Source organism: Bos indicus, chromosome 27, assembly GCF_029378745.1.
Source record: "Bos indicus isolate NIAB-ARS_2022 breed Sahiwal x Tharparkar chromosome 27, NIAB-ARS_B.indTharparkar_mat_pri_1.0, whole genome shotgun sequence".
In the NCBI taxonomy this organism is placed as follows: domain Eukaryota; kingdom Metazoa; phylum Chordata; class Mammalia; order Artiodactyla; family Bovidae; genus Bos; species Bos indicus.
Window position 1 is genome coordinate 16,837,262 of NC_091786.1, and position 20,521 is coordinate 16,857,782.

The 20,521-nt window shown below is 39.3% G+C and overlaps 1 long non-coding RNA gene across 3 annotated transcripts in view; it reads left to right on the forward strand.

The window, feature by feature from the left end:
* LOC139180226 (uncharacterized) overlaps nucleotides 1-20,521 on the forward strand; it is a 271,671-nt gene that overhangs the window by 141,693 nt on the left and 109,457 nt on the right. The gene's annotated exons all lie outside the window — the stretch shown is intronic.

The following is a 20,521-nucleotide window of genomic DNA, read 5'->3' on the forward strand; positions in this document are numbered from 1 at the left end:
ATACTCCCAGCTTTAGAGTTGACCCACAGGCTTTACATAGTGAAACTCTTGTCCTCAGGGTTTGTGTTGGGTCCTCTCTATAGGCAGACTGGAAGGAATAGGCTAAGCTGGTTGCGTTTTCTCTACAAAGCTCACCTCCTTCTCCATCATTCCTATCTCCAGAATACTGCTCTTACCCTCACAGTTTTCAATAATCCTGGCCTCCCTTTATAAATACTCCTTTTATTATACTTTTGGCAAATGTCTTGCCTCCCCACTAACTACCTGATACAGGCTTCAATCACAAAACACACACTGTTTGGCCGATGAGTTGATAACATTTGTTGGACATCCATTGACTTTGAGGCACTACTCATTTGCAAGATAATCAAAAAACTTATCCCTCCTGTGAGATAGAGGAAGGAAAACAGTTGTTCAAAAGAATGTAATTTGGGCATGGTTTTAAAAAATTCAATGTTTTCGACACAAACATAGGCTTATGGTCTTACTATTTGTTTCCAATTCTAAAAGCATCTTGAACATACCTATATTTCATGGTTCAGTTGAGTTCAGGAAAAGCAAATATTTATATGACAGAACAACCTGAATCAAAGAAGCAGATAGGTGGTTCTGGGGAAAGGGAAATTAATCTCTCTCTGAAACTATAAACTTTTTCCATCCATCTATTCTATAATTGTCATATGGAGACATTAAACTTATAGTCAAAGTAATTCTACATAAAGTGATTATCATTCTTCACTTTTACATCGATCTGGAAAAGATGATGAGAAATGGGGCTATACTTAAGCACACCAGATATATTTCTAGAGTTTTGGAGTTTGCTAAAAACCTAGAAAATATTATACAGTGAGTTGGTTTGATGTGATGTTCCATACAAAGTAGTTAGTTTTGTTATGTTTGAAATAAGACAAACTTTCGGACACTGCTCAACTGACAGTCTTGAATTTTTACTGAATGCTGATTAAATTATATAACACTGAACTATAGATTTTAAAAATATATGAGTATGACATACATAATGTATTTCTTCTTTAGAACCTAATGAATGGGAACATGGTCTTAGTCTAGTTTTCACTATATTTTTGTCATAGGAAAAAAATTGACACAGCTGTCTCTGTGTGTTCATAGTACTATTGCTTTTCAGTCAGCAAATGAAAATTTAACTTCTCATGTCTTCCTTTATGGAGGAAATTCAGCTGCATTTTCTTTTGAAAATGGAACTGGAATGGAAGCAAATCTTTTTCTTTTACCATATATCACAATGAGGACTGATATTGTCTAGAGCTAAAATAAGTAGTAATGATTTGCTCTAGGGTATGTAACTTTACACATTCTGAAGTTTTCTTTTATAAGTGGTATGGAAATAAAAGATATGTATATCTTTTATTGCCAACATCTACTCTCTAGATGAAAACAGCTTTCGAAAGGGCTACATTTGAACCCACTACAGAACTGCCCTGTGCAAACATTCTTCCCTTGCCTGGACTCTCCCATTCTCTCATACCATTACACGACCAGCTCCAGCATCTCAGTCTGTCCTGTGCTGTGCTTAGCTGCTCAGTCGTGTCCAACTCTTTGCAACCCCATGGACTGCAGCCCCCAGGCCTCTCTGTCTCTGGGGATTCTCCAGGGAAGAATACAAGAATGCTGGAGTGGGTCGCCATCCCCTCCTCCAAGGGATCTTCCCAACTTGGGGATCAAACCCAGGTCTCCCGCATTGCCAGCAAATTCTTTACTGGCTGAGCCACCAGGGAAGCCGGAGGCAGACCTAACCTGATGCCCCTGCTGACAGAATTTGTCTTTTGCTGCTTTGCCTCTGTATGGGCCACCTATTTCTGTGGACATGTATCACTCTACATATTATATGTTATTTCCAGACCACAGTGCAAATTCATTTTGGCCACCGAATCTTGTCTTTGATGATTAGCAGATCTTAAGAAACTCATTAGCAGGCAATCAGGCTGAACCTAGTCAATACTATTCTGCTACTCATTTATTTGCAGAGAAAATAGAATAAAATAACTTTTACTGGGTTTGTGAGAACCAGCAATTTAACTTGAGCATAGTTCTCAGATATTAGCTAAAGGAAAGAAACTGTCTTGTTTGTGATTGTATCCCCAGACGACTGTATGTCCATTAAGATCAGTAAGTATTGGTTAATGAAATTAGGAAATAACAAATAAACACCAAACCTTTACTATATAGTTTGCTTCGTTCTATAACAGCCATCAACTTATCCACTGTCCTCCCCCACCAGTTTTTAGCCATTTGCTGACTTGCTCTTTCATTCAAGCTTGTGTCCCTAAAGACAGGCCCATTTTTCTTTCAATATATTTCTTCTTTTGTATTGGAAAAAAGGAAAGCTCGGTGTGTGTGTGTGAGTGTGTGTGTACACATGTAGTTTATCAGAAAGGAAAAGCCTTCTTCCTTGATCAGACCGAGTTCACCGCACAGCCCTGACAGTGGCTTAATTTACATCTGTTTCATAGAAGTGAAAAGGTGAGCAGGGTTGTCCAGGTGCCTTCCAGCACATTCTCTCTGCTCTGCAGAGAAGAGACAGCATCCCTGGATTCCTGCTGCCCTTCCAGCAGGAGACCTGCCTTTCTGTCCAGTTGAAATATTTCCTTGGTGAAGGCCTCAGGGTTGAAAGATTGGGGAGTGGAGGAGAGAGTTTGTTCTTGAATTTATGAACTGTGTGTGTGAGAAACTTAAGCGGCACGGTTCTCCCATCGACATTACAGATATGAGCAAAATAATAATCCTTTTTATCATCCTACAGTCCATAAAACCAATGCCTTTTAATGGTGTGGGCATAATGAAAGGAAATATTAAGTTAATTGGACAGGCACCAGTGTAAGGTCTCAGTAGTAACTTCCATGCATTGCTTTAACTCTCTCAGCTCATATTTCAAATGACCGTTGCTGAGAGAACTCCCAAATATATTCTTGGCGAATGTGAGTTCGTTCTTTCCTTTCTTTCCTTTTTAAAGTTCATCACCTCCGCGGGGCTTTAACAATCACATTATAAATGCTATTTTGTGTTTTCACATACTTTTTCCTTCACTGAAAAAAATGTTTGCTTTTCTTCTTCAAGGTTGCAACACTTGAAACCAGAACCAAGGACTATGGCTACTAAATTCCAAGTCTTGTTTTATGTACTTGCTTCAAAACAGACTTATATTTTTCTTAGTGTCTTTTACGAGTGTATCAGTCACCAATAAAAGAGAAGAGGGTAATCCTGGCCAAATTAATAGCCATTTTTCATGGCACATCTGATAATACCCTTTATAGATAAAAGAGTAGTATGCACTTAAAATAATCTCTTAAAAATCTTTCTTCACAAACATTTTTTTGGGGTCAGGTCTTTCATTGTTTTTCCTCTCTAAGTGTCTAGAGTGTGTATAATAGAGAGCATCAATTCTCTTTCCAGTGACTGCTATATTCACGCCTCTGTATTTTATTCATTCTGTTTTATGGATTTTGCAAACTTGACTTTCAGTTAACCTTTTGCCCCCCGAGGCTAAACTTTTGATTTAAAATTATTTGAAGCTTTGGACTCTCAGAATTTTTTCTGGGTAGAGATCCATCTAAGGCTTTAGGCGACTCAGAGCCAGGAAGCACATCTTTCAGAGTTGTGCCAGGGACCATCTGTTGGCGCCAGAGAGCACAAAGGCTGTAGCACTAGATGGCTGGGAATGTGACAGTGTTCCCTGAAACTCAGTGATGCTGCCAGAGCATTCCTCTTTCAGGGTCAAGTGATGCTATGGACTCAGTTCTAGTAGCGTGAAGCCCAAGTAGGCCGCTTGAGCATTTGGCTAAGCCATTCATCAGAGACCTCACCACTTAGCCCAGCCTCCCTGTGTTCACACTACCTTGTTCAGTCGCTCAGTCGTGTCCAGCTCTTTGCGACCCCATGGACTACAGCGCGCCGGGCTTCCCATCCCCTTCATCATCTCCTGGAGTCTGCTCAAACTCATGTCCATTGAGTCGGTGAGGCCATTCAGCCATCCCGTCCTCTGTTGCCCTCTTCTCCTCCTGCCCTCTGTCTTTCCCAGCATTAGCATCTTCTAGTGAGTCGGCTCTTTGGATCAGGTAGCCAAAGTATTAGAACTTCATCTTCAGCATCAGTCCTTCCAATGAATATAAAGAGTTGATTTCCTTTAGGATTGCTACTTGGTGGGGTGTTAATGTGTCTGGGTGTCATGCCCTGCCTGCTCTTCACACTCTAACTGTTCTACAACCATGCTTCCCTCTTTCCATTTCCCTCAACCCACTGGGCTCCTTAGAGCTTCTCTCCCAGGCTTTGTTTCTTTAATCAGAATAGTTCTCACCAACACCATAGACTGCTTTTTTCTCTTAACTTTTCATCAATTGTTTTTTTGGGGGTGCTCACTAGTAATTGCTTTATTTGATAGATATAATTTAACATCACACAGCAGTTGTAGCATTTACATTAAAAACTTTTTTATTGAATGAAAGACTCTTTAAATTCTTTGGTCTTTCCAGTTTTCAAAAGTACATGATTCCATATAATCCCATAATAACCCTTTTCTTCGCAAAATAACTCTCATCTTCCCCCTACCCCTCCAAGGCCTCTCCCGGCTTCCCTCTCCCCACTGGTGAGCCCTAGTTTACTGAGTCAGTTAAGTAATATCCCACTTCACCTCCCCATCAATCCTCTTTGTTGTTATACCAGGCTTGAGAACTTTCCAGAACTATGTGAATTGATTGGGCCCAGTAGCTCTGTCTCCCTCTCTAAGTAAGTAATGTGTTACCATACTTCACTGTAGAGACTAATAAGATCTCTGGAAACTCTGTTTTCCTAACTTGTCCTGAAATCTATATCTCTAGGTTTTAATTTTTTTCTGAGTTTTATCCCTGTTACTAAATAAATGATACTCTGCTGATGTTCTGCTATTCGTTTACACTCAGACTCAAGTGTAAATTATCTTCCCTTTTACCACGGTGTGTTTATAGCACAATACAGAGGTAGGAGGAGTCCATAATTTGAAGCCACAACACTTAAGTTTGTGCAGGCAGCTTCTTTCAAATTTATGTACGTCCCTGAAGTATGAATAGCATTACCAGTATTACATGTGTGACCTTAATACTTTTACAATGCATTTTTCTTCCTTTTTATTCTTCCTATGAGTGCCCTAGCTCATCTACTCACAGAAATATCAGACATCTCTGTAAAATACTTAGTAAACTATTTGCCCAAAGTCAAACTCTTTGGTGTGATGCTTTAGAACTACCTTATACTTGTTCAAATATATGTTTTCTGATCTTCACTTTTCCTAGAAATTCTCAGCTCTCACCAGCCTTGTTATCTCCTGAAGACAACAGAGCACTGTGTTAACTCCTCAGTCCCACCTCCGCTACCCTTCTCTTTGCCTTTTTTTCCCAACTTGTTCTTGAAGCCCCATCTCACCTTGATTTTCTGGGTATTAACCTATTAGCTCCATTTAATACCTAAAGGAAACAACCACACTACCTAACATTTGCCTTGTTCATGGTCTACTGGCCTGACTTGTATTATTATGATGATGTTAATTACTCTGTAGACCCTGATTATTGCTTAACAATTCATACCTAAGAAAGTATTTTCTTGGCCTTGGTTTTCTGACAAAAGGAGGAACATTATATTTTCTCTTCATAGGTCTTTATGAGATTTTATAGGTTAATTAAAACATTATGAAAAGCTTCTTGAATTAAGATTAATAAAGTTATATATCTTTATGCCTGGCTGTCAGTTCTATTTTTCTGTATATTACTGCTATTGATAGCAAGCTATTTTTGAAAAATTTACTTTTTCTTAGCCTTTAAAAAACAGTTCTTAAAGTTCAAACTGTGACCAGTGGCTGTTGTTGTGTAGATGGATAAAACAAAGCAAGATATGCTGTGTAATTCCCTCCCACACAGGTATTTATGTGCACTTCTTAAATAGAGAAGAAAAAAAGGAGGGAATGAAGAAAAAATAAAGAAAACAAGAAAAGGAAGGAAAGAAAACAGGAAATGTTGTACAGTAAATGACCAAAAATTTCCTAGCAAGTTTTTACGCAGTTCATTTATTCAAACTTTGATTTAAAGATGGAATATTTTGTAATGGAACCATATCTAAGTCAGAAATCTAATTGCATCCTTAATTTTGGAAGCAAGTGGATACAGTGTTATGTCTTTTTAAATGTGGTCTTGAGCGAAAGAGTAATTTGTAGCCAAGTAACAGCATCCAGTTTTTAAACCCTTGTTTTCTTCCCCTGGGATGAAGATTTTTTGTGTGTCTGCCAACCAGTTTTTTCTTTTTTAATCTGGTGACCAATGAAGAAACTTGACAGTTTTCATAAACTGAAAAGTTATGGGAAGATATAAACTTCCAATTAAAGGACTTGAAATGTGATTAGGTTTCTTTGAGTGAAAACAGCTTCCCTTTTCTGGGTTCCTTTATTCAAGCCCTTGCATTGATTTAACTAATGGATATCAAGTGTGATCTCTTTATCTTTGCGGTCTCTGGTTCCTTCTGGAGATAAAGTTCTGTGATTCTATGCAAAAATGATTCTCAGTTTGGTTGGGTGATCAATATTTGTAAAACTCTGATAGAAGCTATAAATTATCTCCCCAGTAAAAAGTACAGATTCCTGAAAGATATGTACAGTTGACCCTAGAACACTATGGGTTTGAACTAAATGGGTCCCTTTAGACACAGACTTTTTCCACTAAACAGGCACTGCAATACTACACAATTTGCACTTAAATACGGAAGGACTTCGAAAACAGAGAAACAACAGTAAATTTATAGATGAATGTTGGACTGCACGAGGGTTGCTGCCCCATTCCCCTAACTCCTGCATTGCTCAAGGGTTAACTGTATATGTACATAATTATATTTATATGGCTTCCTTGGTGGCTCAGATGGTAAAGAATCTGCCTGCAATGCAGGAGACCCAGATTTGATCCCTGGGTTGGGAAGCTCCCCTGGAGAAGGGCATGGCAACCCACTCCAGTATTCTTGCTGGAGAATCTCATGGACAGAGGAGCCCGGTGGGCTACAGTCCATGGGGTTGCAAATGGTCAGATACGACTGAGTAGCTAACACTTTTTTAATGAAATACATGTATATACATATATATGTATGTGTTTATGTATGTGTGTGTGTGTATATATATATATATAGTTTTCTTTTTTCTTAAATTGCCCAGAGTTAGCTGTTAGGTATGCGGCCATTGTGCAGGTTTTCATAACAACCAAGTCCCCCCAGTAGTATGGACCCCAGAATCTGCAGAGGCCCATTGCAGTCTCTGAGATGGCAGATAGAAGGCTGGCACATGGCCTGAGGTCTTGCCAATTGAATCATCCTGTCTACTCCTGGGTCTTTGAGTCTAGATCTAATGTTACAAAGAAACAGTGATCCCTGTGTATTTATTCTGGAGGCACAAGTGGGTTCAGTGCTCCAGACCAGCAAGAGCTGTGTTTCCAGCAGTGAAATACTATGTCTGCTAGCAGTGGGGTCCTAACCAGTCTCTTCTTGTGTGATTTTCACTATTATTGCCTAGCTTCCTTTGGTTTCGTAACTGATTTCTAGGTTCTACAGTATCTTTCAAGAAAATTTGTCAAACTAGCCAATATCCTTTCAGTGAATTCACTTTCCGTTTAAGGTCACCAGAATGGGTTTCTGTTGTTTGTAAACAAGAGCCCTAATACACGTAAGAGTAAGAAAACAGTTTCAGTATTTTATTATAATGAGTCCCTAAGTCCATCCACGGATCAGTTCAGTTCAGTCGCTCAGTCGTGTCCAACTCTTTGTGACCCCATGAATCGCAGCATGCCAGGCCTCCCTGTCCATCACCAACTCCCAGAGTCTACCCAAACTCATGTCCATCGAGTCAGTGATGCCATCCAGCCATCTCATCCTCTGTCGTCCCCTTCTCCTCCTGCCCCCAGTCCCTCCCAGCATCAGGGTCTCTGCCTCTCAATCTGGTGGTTTGGTATTTTGGGGGAATTGGCTGGTGCTGCTGGTTGCTGTGCAGTAGCTAAGTCATGTCTGACTCTTTGTGACCATGGACTGCAGCACGCCAGGCTTCCAAGTCCTTCACTATCTCCCAGAGTTTGCTCAAACAATTGTCCATTGAGTCAGTGAAGCCATCCAACCATCTCATCTTCTGTCACCCACTTCTCCTCTGGCCCTCAGTCTTTCCTAGCATCAGGGTCTTTTCCAAAGGGTTGCCTCTTCGCATCAGGTGGCCAAAGCATTGGAACTTCAGCGTCTGTCCTTCCAATGAATATTCAGGACTGATCTCCTTTAGGATTGACTGGTTTGATCTCCTTGGAGTCCAAGGGACTCTCAGAGTCTTCTCCAGCACCACAATTCGAAAGCATCAATTCTTCAGCGTTCTGCTTTCTTTATGGTCCAACTCTCACATCTGTACTTGACGACTGGAAAAACCATAGCTTTGACTACATGGAACTTTGCCAGCAAAGTAATGTCTCTGCTTTTTAATATGCTGTCTAGGTTTGTCATAGCTTTTCTTCCAAGGAGCAAGCATGGTGGTGGTTAGGATGGGGAAGTAGCATAAAGGGATGGTTAAGGACATCTGCTCTAAAGAACATCAAGTTAATTGTTAAAAAAATATTACAGGTTTGAAAACCTCAACTTTCTCACAGTATTAGTATGAGGAAAAAGTCATGAATTTATGCTTATCATTTCTAGAAAGTCAAGTTTATTTTAAAAGGGTACATTTATAATCTCAGTTATTTACTTTAGGTCTTGGTACCTCTTATTTTTAAGCTGAGGGGTAAGTTAGATCTCTATCCTCTGACCAAAGTAAATTAAATAAGGCTCCTCATAAATTCGTCTTCTGTAATGTGTGCCGAAGAGGCTTTTTTAGTGAAGGAAATAAAACAAAAGGGCTTATATCTGGGTTATAAGTGGGCTCACATTCATCTGACCCAGCAATTCTCTCACACTGAGTCTTTTCATAAAAAATTTCAGAGCAGAAATATAGGAGGCTGGTCTATGTAAGTTAGTCTACCTAGTATATTCTGCAAAGACAAATTTTAAAAATTAACCTCAGAATGTTTACAGAGTAACAGATGGCCTGCAATTGAATGTCTAAGTTAATATATAATGCGCCTACTACATGTTTAAATGGCCTGTATGTATAGATTTTGTTAAAGTATAAATGATTGACACCTAAGCTATGAAGATTAAAGCTGTGAAGTGTGTGTGCGTGTGTGAAATCTCTTTTCCAAGGTAATCAAGTTCTCTTAGTAGAATGTATCACTTGTGAGGCAATTAATACTAAAATTTTAAATATAAGGAAACTAGAAAGTATGAGATCCAGAGAATAAGTGAGCTGAGCAGGTCATGTGACTTTAGAAAATGAAGAAAGCAAATCCGTTTTCTCCAATCCTTTGTGCTTTCTTTTGATTTGATTGTGATCCCCTTCTAGACTGTCCAAGAGAAGTTTAAAAGTAGGCTTTCCCTCTTTAGAGGTCAATTTCCTTTGAAACACAGAGACGAAATGTTTATTATATAGTTTATTAAAATCCATTGTTTTCCCTCTTCTTGTAGCTAAGTCAGGATTATCTTCGGTATTTATTGTAGTCGTTGCCTTCAGCCAGCAAATTAACATCAGCGCAGGCAGCCAGAGAATGCTTCTTATGTGAAAATCAGCACTCTTCTTGGTAGACGAAATTTATCTTCAATGCTTATAAGTCTCCAAATAGCTTCTTTTCCCCTGGTAGGCTTTACATACAGCAGAGCAGACCTATCCTACTCAGGCTGGAACTGAAGGATCATCTTCACAAGAAAACACTTCTTAAGAATTGAATCTCTGGTTTCTCAGCTACCACGGCAGTACTTTATGGTTATTACATATATTATATGTATAATCACACCATACATTAATATATATAATAACACTTTATGTATAAGGACTTGTGGTTTAGTCGCTAAGTCGTGTCTGACTCTTTTGTGACCCTATGTCCAACTCTTTTGTGACCCCCTTGGACTCTAGCCCCGCCAGGTTCCCCTGTCCATGGGATTTCTCAGGCAAGTGTACCGGAGTGGGTTTCCTTCTCCAGGGCATCTTCCCTACCCAGGGATTGAACCCTCATCTGCATTAGCAAGTGGATTCTTTATCGTCTGAGCCACCAGGGAAGCTTATTCAAATAAGGACACCTGTTTGCTAATAACTACACTGAGGGTATCAAAACACAGGGTATTAAAAAGCAAAAACAGCATGGGAATACAGTGCAGATTGCACATATACACAAATAAGTCCTTGTTCTTGGTAGCTTAACAGACCATAGCTTTTTCTAAGTGGCTAAATTGGCTTACAGATTTTCTAGCATTTATTGCATTTCATTTTAATAAGCAATTATTATAGTTAAATAACTAATTACTTTATAGCAGGTGAAACAAATATCATGAGGTGTCATCATTAAAATGCTTTATCGCTGGTTTTTCAGTGTCACAAAGTAATAATCAAAGGCAGAGCTTAAAAGAAGTAAAATGAGTTCCATTAGAGAAGCAAATTAAGATTTCATTTTCAGGGAGACTCCGTATGCTTGAATGCTATATGAGTAAATTAGCGTAGGCTAGAGACAATAGGTCTATTGAAATGATTTGTGTTGAATGAGTGACTAGACGGAATATCCTGAGTCCACTCGAGGGTGTATTCCTCCTGCAGGAGCCAGGTGATTAGGATCCTTTTGTCTTTTCTGGTTGACAGGCTGCATAGAGAAGGAGAAGGCATTTTTCAGTCTTAATTTGTGACTGTGCTACAGAAGACGTGACTGAGAAGAGAAATTAAAAAAACAGGAAACTTCTCATTCTTCTATGGGTCTATATGGGGGTAATGTTTAAAATTGAAGACTAAGATCAAGATGTGAAGGTATTGATTTTTATAATGTCGGTAGCTAGGGATGTTGATTCATCTGTTTTTCAGATCAGGAAGTCAAACTGTAATAGGAGTTCACTAGTTCTCCAGGGATATCACTAAATGTACTGTTGATATAAAACATCAAAAGTAAAAGTAACTAAGCAATCAAAGGATTTACTCCCAAATTACAAATCCTCTCTTTGATTATATATATATGTAGTCATATATATTTGTATATAGAATCATATATATCTGAATGCATATGTATCTTTGAATATATATAATCTTAGAAGTGGTTGACAGAATCATGGAATATTTGAAATATTAGAATTAATAGAAGATTTAACTGTTATGTTGTTTATCCCTCTATTTTTGTAATAAAAAACTGAGGCCAGAGAGTTGAACTGAGTTATTCAGTTTCCATAGTTAATGGTCAGAATAACACTTCCTTAAAGTAAAATAATATTTGCATATAAATAATGATCTTTTGATGCCTTTACTTTAAAATTTCAATGTAACTCACTGGGAGAAAAAAAGGATTTTGGTCTGGCCTGAAATTTCATCTTTTTATTTACCAGTACAGAGGATATCTGCATTATTATGTAGAGTAATCTGCATTGCTTTTGAAAGTCATTTGCTACTCAGTATAAATATCTTGAACTTCATTATCTTGCAAGTAAAAATGCAATCAGTTTAACATCCACACCCCAATCTAGTTAGCTCCAAATCCCGATCTGCCCAAGCAGGACCTCAGGGCTAGTCCCTTTCCAAGTGATCTCAGGATTTCTGAGGGAACATGACTCACTCAGTAGTACAGCTCTTGAAGTTTTCTTCCAGATTCAGATTCTTGATGGTCTGCTCTCCCTGGGTCCTAAGCCTCTGCTTTAAGATGCTGCTGTTGTGCTTGGTGCAGAATCAGGGAGACGATTTGTGGCTACTTGGTATCCAGTGCGCTAGTAAAGAATCTGCCTTCAATGTAGGAGACCCTGGTTTGATACCTGGGTCAGGAAGATCCCAGGAATTGAACCCTGGAGAAGAGATAGGCTACCCACTCCAGTATTCATGGTCTTCCCTGAAGGCTCAGACAGTAAAGAATGTGGCTCAGACAGTAAAGCCTGCAATGTGGGAGACCTGGGTTGGGAAGATCCCCTGGAGGAGGGTATGGCCGCCCACTCCTGTATTCTTGCCTGGAGAATTCCATGGACAGAGTAGCCTGCTGGGCTACAGTCCACGGGATGGCGAAGAGTCGGACACGATTGAGCGACTGAGCACAGCACAGCTGTCCAGTGCAGAACTTCGGGGCCCCAGAACATATTCATACACTGCTACTGAATCCTTGAGCTTCAGTACTCAGGCATCATCCATTTTTCCACTTCTTCTCTATACTCTCCCCTAGCCTGCCAAAGTCTCTTCCTTTTCCAGAAAATATTAATAATATAAGGCAAAAGGAAACTTCCAGAGTGCTGTTCATGTCACTTTTGAAAAAAAACATTTATGTTCATCTTCATCCAGCCAAGATAACATTTTAAGAAGATTTTGAGATACATTTTACTCTCTGAGAACTGGCACGAATGATGGGTCATCATTACTCTAATTAATCACTTCTTGTAAGGATGATGAAGATTTGTGTGGTTTGGCCAAAATACTGAGCCTCCATTAAGAAATAGTTTCTCAATTATTCAACTAAAAACCCATCTCTGGAACAACTTCACAAAGGATAACTTCATTTTAATCTGTACATCTAGTGCCTTACTTTCTATGAGGTCCAAATGGATCTCAAGTCTTTTTCTGGGCCATTGACATGGAAAATGATAGTTGGCAGTCAACGGTCATTAAAAAACATTCTTAGGTTGATGCTCTAGCATTGGGTAGCCATTACTGTCATGTTGTGAGTGAAAAAGGTAGAATCATAGTATTTTAAAAATGGAAGGGAACTTAGAAATAATTTTTTTTCAACTTCCTTGTCTTATAGATAAAAGCTATCATATAACAATTTGTCATTTTATACCCAATTCAGAAGTTTTCAATATTCTTCTATAAAAAGAAGACATACAATCAAATAAGGTACTATTCCTTGCAGAGACAGTTTATTTGAGCATCTCGTTTCTATTCCATTTAACCATTGCACTGGTGTATCCGGTGGTAATTCTCTTCCTTGATTTATAACGATCCCAGGTGCATTTTATACTCCATCCATGAAATGACTGAAACACCTAAAAAATAATTCACATTTTAGTAAAGAATTCCACAGAAATTCTTTCTCAGATGGGAATATTTTGCAATAAAATGAAATTAGGTAGATAAAGCAATTTCTAAAGTAGTGGAATTCTTAGAGCACTGATAAAATTAGTTGAAGCCTGAATGAGTATCTTGAATGGCTGAGGAGGAGGGGCTCAAAGATAAGAAATTTAACTTTATGTTTTTTTGGATAAATGCAGTAACATTTAAGTTTCTGAAAACTCAATCAGAATGTTCAAATGTACTTCCTACTGATTGCCTTGTTTCTCTTGTATCATGTTAAACCAGCCTTGGATCTTCACGACTCCCCAGTGATTTCCAGTTCTTTGCCCTTCCTAAGAGCCGTCTGTCGTATTGCCGTTCCCACTAGATCTGACATAAACATTTATGTGTGAGTTCATCTCCAGCGGAGACTGTGCCTAGTAAATTCCTGGAACTCTGTACCTCCCAACACTTAGTTACTATGTATTTTTTCTCAAGGTATCTTCCCTGAGAAAGGTTATATTGCGGAGCTAATTTAACTGAAGCTAGCACACAAACTTTTTCTAATTAATTGAGACCTTGGTGATAAAGGTGTTGGTGGTCACTGAGCGCCAAGGATGGGAAGGGCTCTTTTCATAGGTGTTGAAAATCTTCATCTAAACGAACAAAATGGTCATAAGAATTGAAAATATTTATTCAGTATTCTTCCCATGAGTCAAATTCAGATAATGGAGATCTACCAAAGGGATTGTATTGACATAGTTTGTTTAAGGGCCGTCAAGGTACAATTGACTAGAAGCAAATTGGTTATAATTCACTTGAGAATGTTGTGGTGCCTGTGTTCATCGTCTTCTGAAGCTGACTTATAAAATCAAACCAGCGTCCTCCTGGACATATTTAATAATGCATTCAAGCAGGCATTTTGCCAAATCCCTTTGAGACAGTATTAAATTGAAAGATATTTTAAACATTCATTTTGATGAATGTCACGTAGGTAATGACCTTGTCCAATTCGCAGAGCCTAGTACACAATGAAGCATTGACTAACAGTTTATTAGAGGAAAATGGGATTCATTTTTCTACTTTGGATATTTATTTCCCTCGGTGTGTTATTTCAATTTTATAGAGTTTTTTGTTTTGCTTAAGAAATTAATACATGTTCACTGTAGAAAGTTAGAAAAATGCAAAAGAAATGGGGAATAATTTAAAAAATTATCTTGATTCAGAAAAATGACCACTATTTCTATTTCGGTCTCAATCTTTCAAAATGAAATGTATAAATACATATTTATTTTTATATTTTTTCATTTTTTATAATTTTTAAATTTAATCTTATTTAAAATTTTGTATCATAAAATTAAACAGTACATATTGTTGCATAATTTAATATTTTTATACAATGCATTAAATGGAAATATATAATGTATGAAGTATTAATTATATGTAAGCAATATAATTTATTTCTCTTTCTATAATTGGGCACTTGTGTATTTCTCTTTGTTGCTATTATGAGTGATTCTTTGAATATTTGTGTTCTTAAATCCTGGTCTTTTTGTAATTATACAAAATTTAAGCATAACATTGTCTCATGCAAAATTCCTAGAAGCAGACATTTGGATAAAAGGAGGGGAGAGCTGTTAACTACTCTTGCCTTGCAGTGTCAAATTGCTCTCCACAAAATTTGGTACAATTCTTTCTTCACATTATCAATTTAGGAGAATCTGTTTCCTCCTCCTTAATTAATGTTATCAGTTTCTATAATATATTATCAGTTTATAAGCCATGTGTTTCTATGAGAGAAAAATATTTGCTCATGATATTATAATGTCTAAAACATTTTAATAAGCCTTTTACTTTCCCAAAGTAGTATTTGTATGTATAATTTATAGGAAACTGTGATAGTTCCTACTTTTCTTTCTCATCTCATATTGGAATAATTTAACATCAAATATTTACTGAATGGCTACTATGTATAATGCCTCACTAGAATAATAATGAAGAGAAATGCCAGATTCACGGAAAATTGGAAAAGGTGTGTATAATTAGGTATCAGGTTTGGCCCATGGTCGGGAAGGCAGACCTCTGGATATAGACTGGGGACAGTAGGTGGTCCTCCTGTTAGCAGAAGTGGTATTTTATGATACACCTAAGACAGCACAGGTGTGGACCAATCAGAAGGGACGAGATTGTTAGATAGTCAACTGGGGGATTGGGCTTCCCTGGTGGCTCAGTGATAAAGGAATCCACCTGCCAATGCAGAAGACACGAATTCGACCCCTGGGAAGATCCCCTGGAGAAGGAAATGGCAATCCACTCTAATATTCTCGCCTAGGAAATCCCATGGACAGAGGAGCCTGGCAGGGCTACAGTCCAGGGGGTCACAAAGTGTCAGACATGACTGAGTGACTGAAGAACAACAACAAAGCTTGGGGATTGCAGGGCAGAGGCCTGAGGATGCTCAGTGAGCTACATCCTTGAGAAATCTCTGCATCCTTGAGAAATACCTACATCTTGCCTAGAGAAATAACAGCCCTATTTTTCAGGGTCAATGTTCAAATTCTCATTGTTACTAATTTTTCTTATTTTAGAAAATGCCATTGGATAGTCTGCTCACAAAAAACATATTAAAGCACTATGTATGTATTAAATATAAATATCTTTAATACTACTTTAATACGGTTACTACTCTTCAGATCCCTTTTATACATAACAAAATAGCCAACTTTGGTATCCTTTATCTTAGCCACTTTGGCATTATAATCATCTTCATTGTTCTGAAGCTAATTTTATTTCTAGACGTTGGAATTTCTTTATATGATGAAGTACTAATAGTAACTTTACCATCATGGAAAGTGTAGAGAATTCCTCTGGGGCTCCAAAAGAGTTTTTCTATTTTAACCTTTAACTTTATAGACACATAAACTACTTTAAAGTACCAAAATATATAAAATTAACAATGCATTTATTTGTAAATAGGCAAGAGTGCATGGTGGGCCCTTCAAGATAACACCTTTATTTTCTGTAGCAATTCACAAATCACTTGGCATACAATATTTCACATAGTTATGGCAAAATAATTCACAATTTATATATAAGGAAACAGGCTCAGAGAAGTCAAACTATTTGTCATAAGTACACAGCCTATAAGCATGAAAGTGAAAGTGAAGTCGCTCAGTCGTGTCTGACTCTTTGGGACCCCATAGACTGTAGCCCACCAGGCTCCTCCGTCCATGGGGTTTTCCACGCAAGAGTACTGGCGTGGGGTGCCATTGCCTTCGCCAGAGGATCTTCCCGACCCAGGGATCGAACTCTGGTCTCCTGCATTGGAGGCAGACGCTTTAACCTCTGCACCACCAGGGGAGCCTATGTAAGGAGCATAATCACAGCCAAATACACACTGCTACGTATAAAATAGATGACTAATGAAAACCTACTGTATAGCAAGGAGAACTCTCCTCCTTGTTCGGTGGTGACCTAAACAGGAAAGAAATCCAAAAAAGAGAGGCTTCCCTGGCAGCTCAGGTGATAAAAATCTGCCTGCAGTGCGGGAGACCCGGGTTCAGTCCCTGGAGTGGGAAGATCCTCTGGAGAAGGGAATGGCTACCCACTCCAGCATTCTTGCCTAGAGAATTCTGTGGACAGAGGAGCAAAGAGTCAGACACAACTGAGCGACTAACACCAACACAGGGAACTCTACTCATTGCTCTGTGGGGACCTAAATAGGAGAGAAATCCACAAAACTGGAGCTAGGTATACAAATAGTTGGTTTACAGACACTAATACAGCACTGTAAAGCATCTGTAGTGAGAGTCGCTCAGTCTGGTTGGACTCCTTGAGACCCCATGGACTGTATCCTGCCAGGCTCCTCTGTCCATGGGATTATACAGGCCGGAATACTGGAGCAGAAACTCCAGTTTGAAAAAAAAAATCCTCTTTCTAGGTGTATGATTATAAGGTATTCAAAATATCAATACGTATATTAAATATATAATATAAATATTACATATTCATAAAAATAGATGTATAATTTATGAAATTTTATATTAGTATATTTGTATATCATATGATTATGATATCTAATACATATGTAATATATATCTAGAAAGAGCTTTAATATAAGGTATTAACGTATTTTGCCTGGAGAATCCCACAGACGGGGGAGCCTGGTGCGCTGCCGTCTATGGGGTCGCACAGAGTCGGACACGACTGGAGTGACTTAGCAGCAGCATTAATGTATTTTAAATGGTATTATGGATAAAATTATATCTATATCTATATTCTGTTGGTTATGTTTCTTAGAGAACCCTGTCTCGTATAACCATAAACATCCTTATTTTCTGGTTGTGCTGGATGGAATGATGATCCTTCCACCAATATTCACATTTTAATCCTAGAAGCCTGTCAGTGACCTTATCAAGAAGGAGACTTTGCCAGAATGATAAATTTATGTGTCTCTATATGGGGAGATTATCCTGGTAGTCCCTAAATGTAATCACAAGGTTCTATATAGGAGAGAGAGGGAGGGAGATTTGATTACAGGAGAAGATGATACTGTGATAACAGAAGCCAGACACCAGGCGCTGGTTTTGACGATGGAGGAGGGCCCCCCTGCCAAGGAATGTAGCTGGCCTCTAGAAGAGGCGAAAGGCAAGGAAATGGATTTCTCCCTTGAGTCTCTAGAAGGAACCAGCCCTGCCTTCAGCCTGCCTTCAGTCCAGTGAGAGTGATTTTGGACTTTTGACTTCCAGAACTGTAAGAGAATAAACTTGTTTTGTTTGAAGCTATTGAGTTTGTGGCAATTTGTTACAATAGTAATAGGAAATAATAAGTGATGAAAACTATTCTGGATTTAGTTTTCTTCTCTCCTGATAAAATTCCTCTACTCTGTGTCTCTCAGGCACTTCACAAGATGCATTTGCTTCTGGACATCCCATCCCAATAATTTTGAGAGGTCATTCTTTACAGAGAGTCATGTGGATAGGGCCAGGTGTGAGTCCCGGGGCTTGACGAAAGTCTTACTCAAAACTTCTGGAATGGTTCCAGGGAAAGGCAGTTAAGGATCTGTGGGTCTGGTTGGGCTCCAGACAAGTTTGCCTGTGCACACTTAACACAGTGTTCCTCTCACTACACAGTGGTCAGTGGTCAGTCCTTAGGAGGGAATGAGACAGCCTGAATCTTGGCACTTGGTCCCCTGCCCACTCACACATCTGTATACACAAGCTGATGATGGACAAACCACAAGAGCAAGCCATAGTCTCTGAAATATCCCTACAAAGTGCAGCAAATTTCCAGAATCATATGATCAAAAGAGAGACATCTAAAATGATGAAACCCAGAAATTGTCCAGGGAACAAATTTAGCATAATTTAAGTTCTTTGGTTCATTTTTAACAGACCAGAAGTTAAAAAAAAAAAGTCTAACACCTAAAGCTTGGGAATGTATGCTTTATTCCCCCTGGGTGGCATCCCTAGGCTTTTCTCAAGTCAGAACTGACGAGAGAATGCTGACCATGAGCCAGCTGCTCTTTCCCGGCAGGTGGGCTGGCCACAATGAGGCAGACATATCAGCGAGGAAATACCAACTCTCTCTTCTTTTTTGCTGGCTTAAGACTTGTTAGTTGCTTGATCAGCTAAAAAATCTAAATTGCAAAGCACAGAGTCTATACTTCTGGATAATAACCTGTTTACCTCTGGGAGCCCTGTCCTTTGCTTGACTCATATGCTGCTCTGCCTTGCCCTTCTTTGAGTCACAATCTACTTGAGATGACATAGCCTCTTAAAAAAATTTTTTTTTAATTTATGTATTTATTATTTTTGGCTGTGCTGGGTCTTGGTTGCTGCGTGGGCTTTTCTCTAGTTGCAGTGAGTAGGGGCTACTCTCTCGTGGAGCATGGGCTTCTCATTGTGGTGGCTTCTCGTTGCAGAGCACAGGCTCTAGGGTGTGCAGGCTTCAGTAGTTGTGGCTCATGGGCTCAGTAGTTGCGGCATATGGGCTTAGTTGCTCTATGGCATGTAGGATCTTCCTGGATCAGGGATCAAACCCATGTCTCCTGCATTGGCAGCCAGATTCTTTATCACTGAGCCACCAGGGAAGCCTGACATAGCCTCTCGAAGTGACTTTTCTGTGTTGCTCTGACTTGCAGAGATTTCAGGATACAGAATTTTACCTTGGACTCACAGGTCTCCGTTTTCCTTTGAACACAGACTAGGAGGAAACCTAACGATTATAGTAGTCAATGATTACTCATTTTGAATCTCCTAAGAATTGTGGTCAGTCAGCTTATAAGTTGTAGGATGAGTTCTTTCTTGGAAGTCTCCTTAGAACGAGATTGAAATAGGCCCAGAAAGGCAGTTCTGGGCATCTTCTATGGTTGAGATAAAGTATTTGAATCCTGCATAATTGGTTTATTTTCCCAGAAGATTATCTGCTGAATGGCTATAGACTTCTATTGGGCTCTGCTATTAGTTTATCAGGTTTGATCAGAAATAGACATGGAGGGGACATAGTCTATGCTCGGGCTAGATTCTGATGACATGTGGAAGAAGAGTAGGTCACAGAAAGGAACTGAGGCTGCAGTGTCTGCAGTGAGTACTGGGTTTTGCCTGTGACAGGGCAGCTGGAGAGAGTGAGGTCCTGTGGACACCTGGGAAGAGAGCTTTGAAGGAGGAGGTCAACACCTCTATTTGATCTGTACTGGCTTTTTACTCAGTGCCCTGATTTTTGGCTCTTTCTGCATCTCTGTCTCTTATCACTGTCTCTTGCTCCTTGGTATCGGAGGGGACAGGCAGGTGAGAGAAAGCACAGGAAAAAGGGGAATGAGAATGTGCAGATAAGGCTGACCTCTGGGAAATTTTCCTGTGACCAACTAATGTGTAGATAACTCAGGTTGTGCACACAGTGGTGAGGGCAACAACCCAAGTGGATTCCCAGACATTCCTATTCTCAGCTCCCTGAGACATTTGGAATTATTGCCAGTGGTTATCAATTGATACGTGCCATGGACATTGCCATTGTTCATCAATTCAGTTCAGTTGCTCAGTCGTGTCCCACTCTTTGCGACCCCATGAATTGCAGCACACCAGGCCTCCCTGTCCATCACCAACTCTTGGTGTTCACCCAAACTCATGTCCATCGAGTCGGTGATGCCATCCAGTCATCTCACCCTCTGTCGTCCCCTTCTCTTCCTGCCCCCAATCCCTCCCAGCATCAGAATCTTTTCCAACAAGTCAACTCTTTGTGTGAGGTGCCCAAAGTATTGGAGTTTCAGCCTCAGCATCAGTCCTTCCAATGAACACCCAGGACTGGTCTCCTTTAGGATGGACAGGTTGGATCTCCTGGCAGTCCAAGGGACTCTCAAGAGTCTTCTCCAACACCACAGTTCAAAAGCATCAATTCTTCGGCACTCAGCTTTCTTCACAGTCC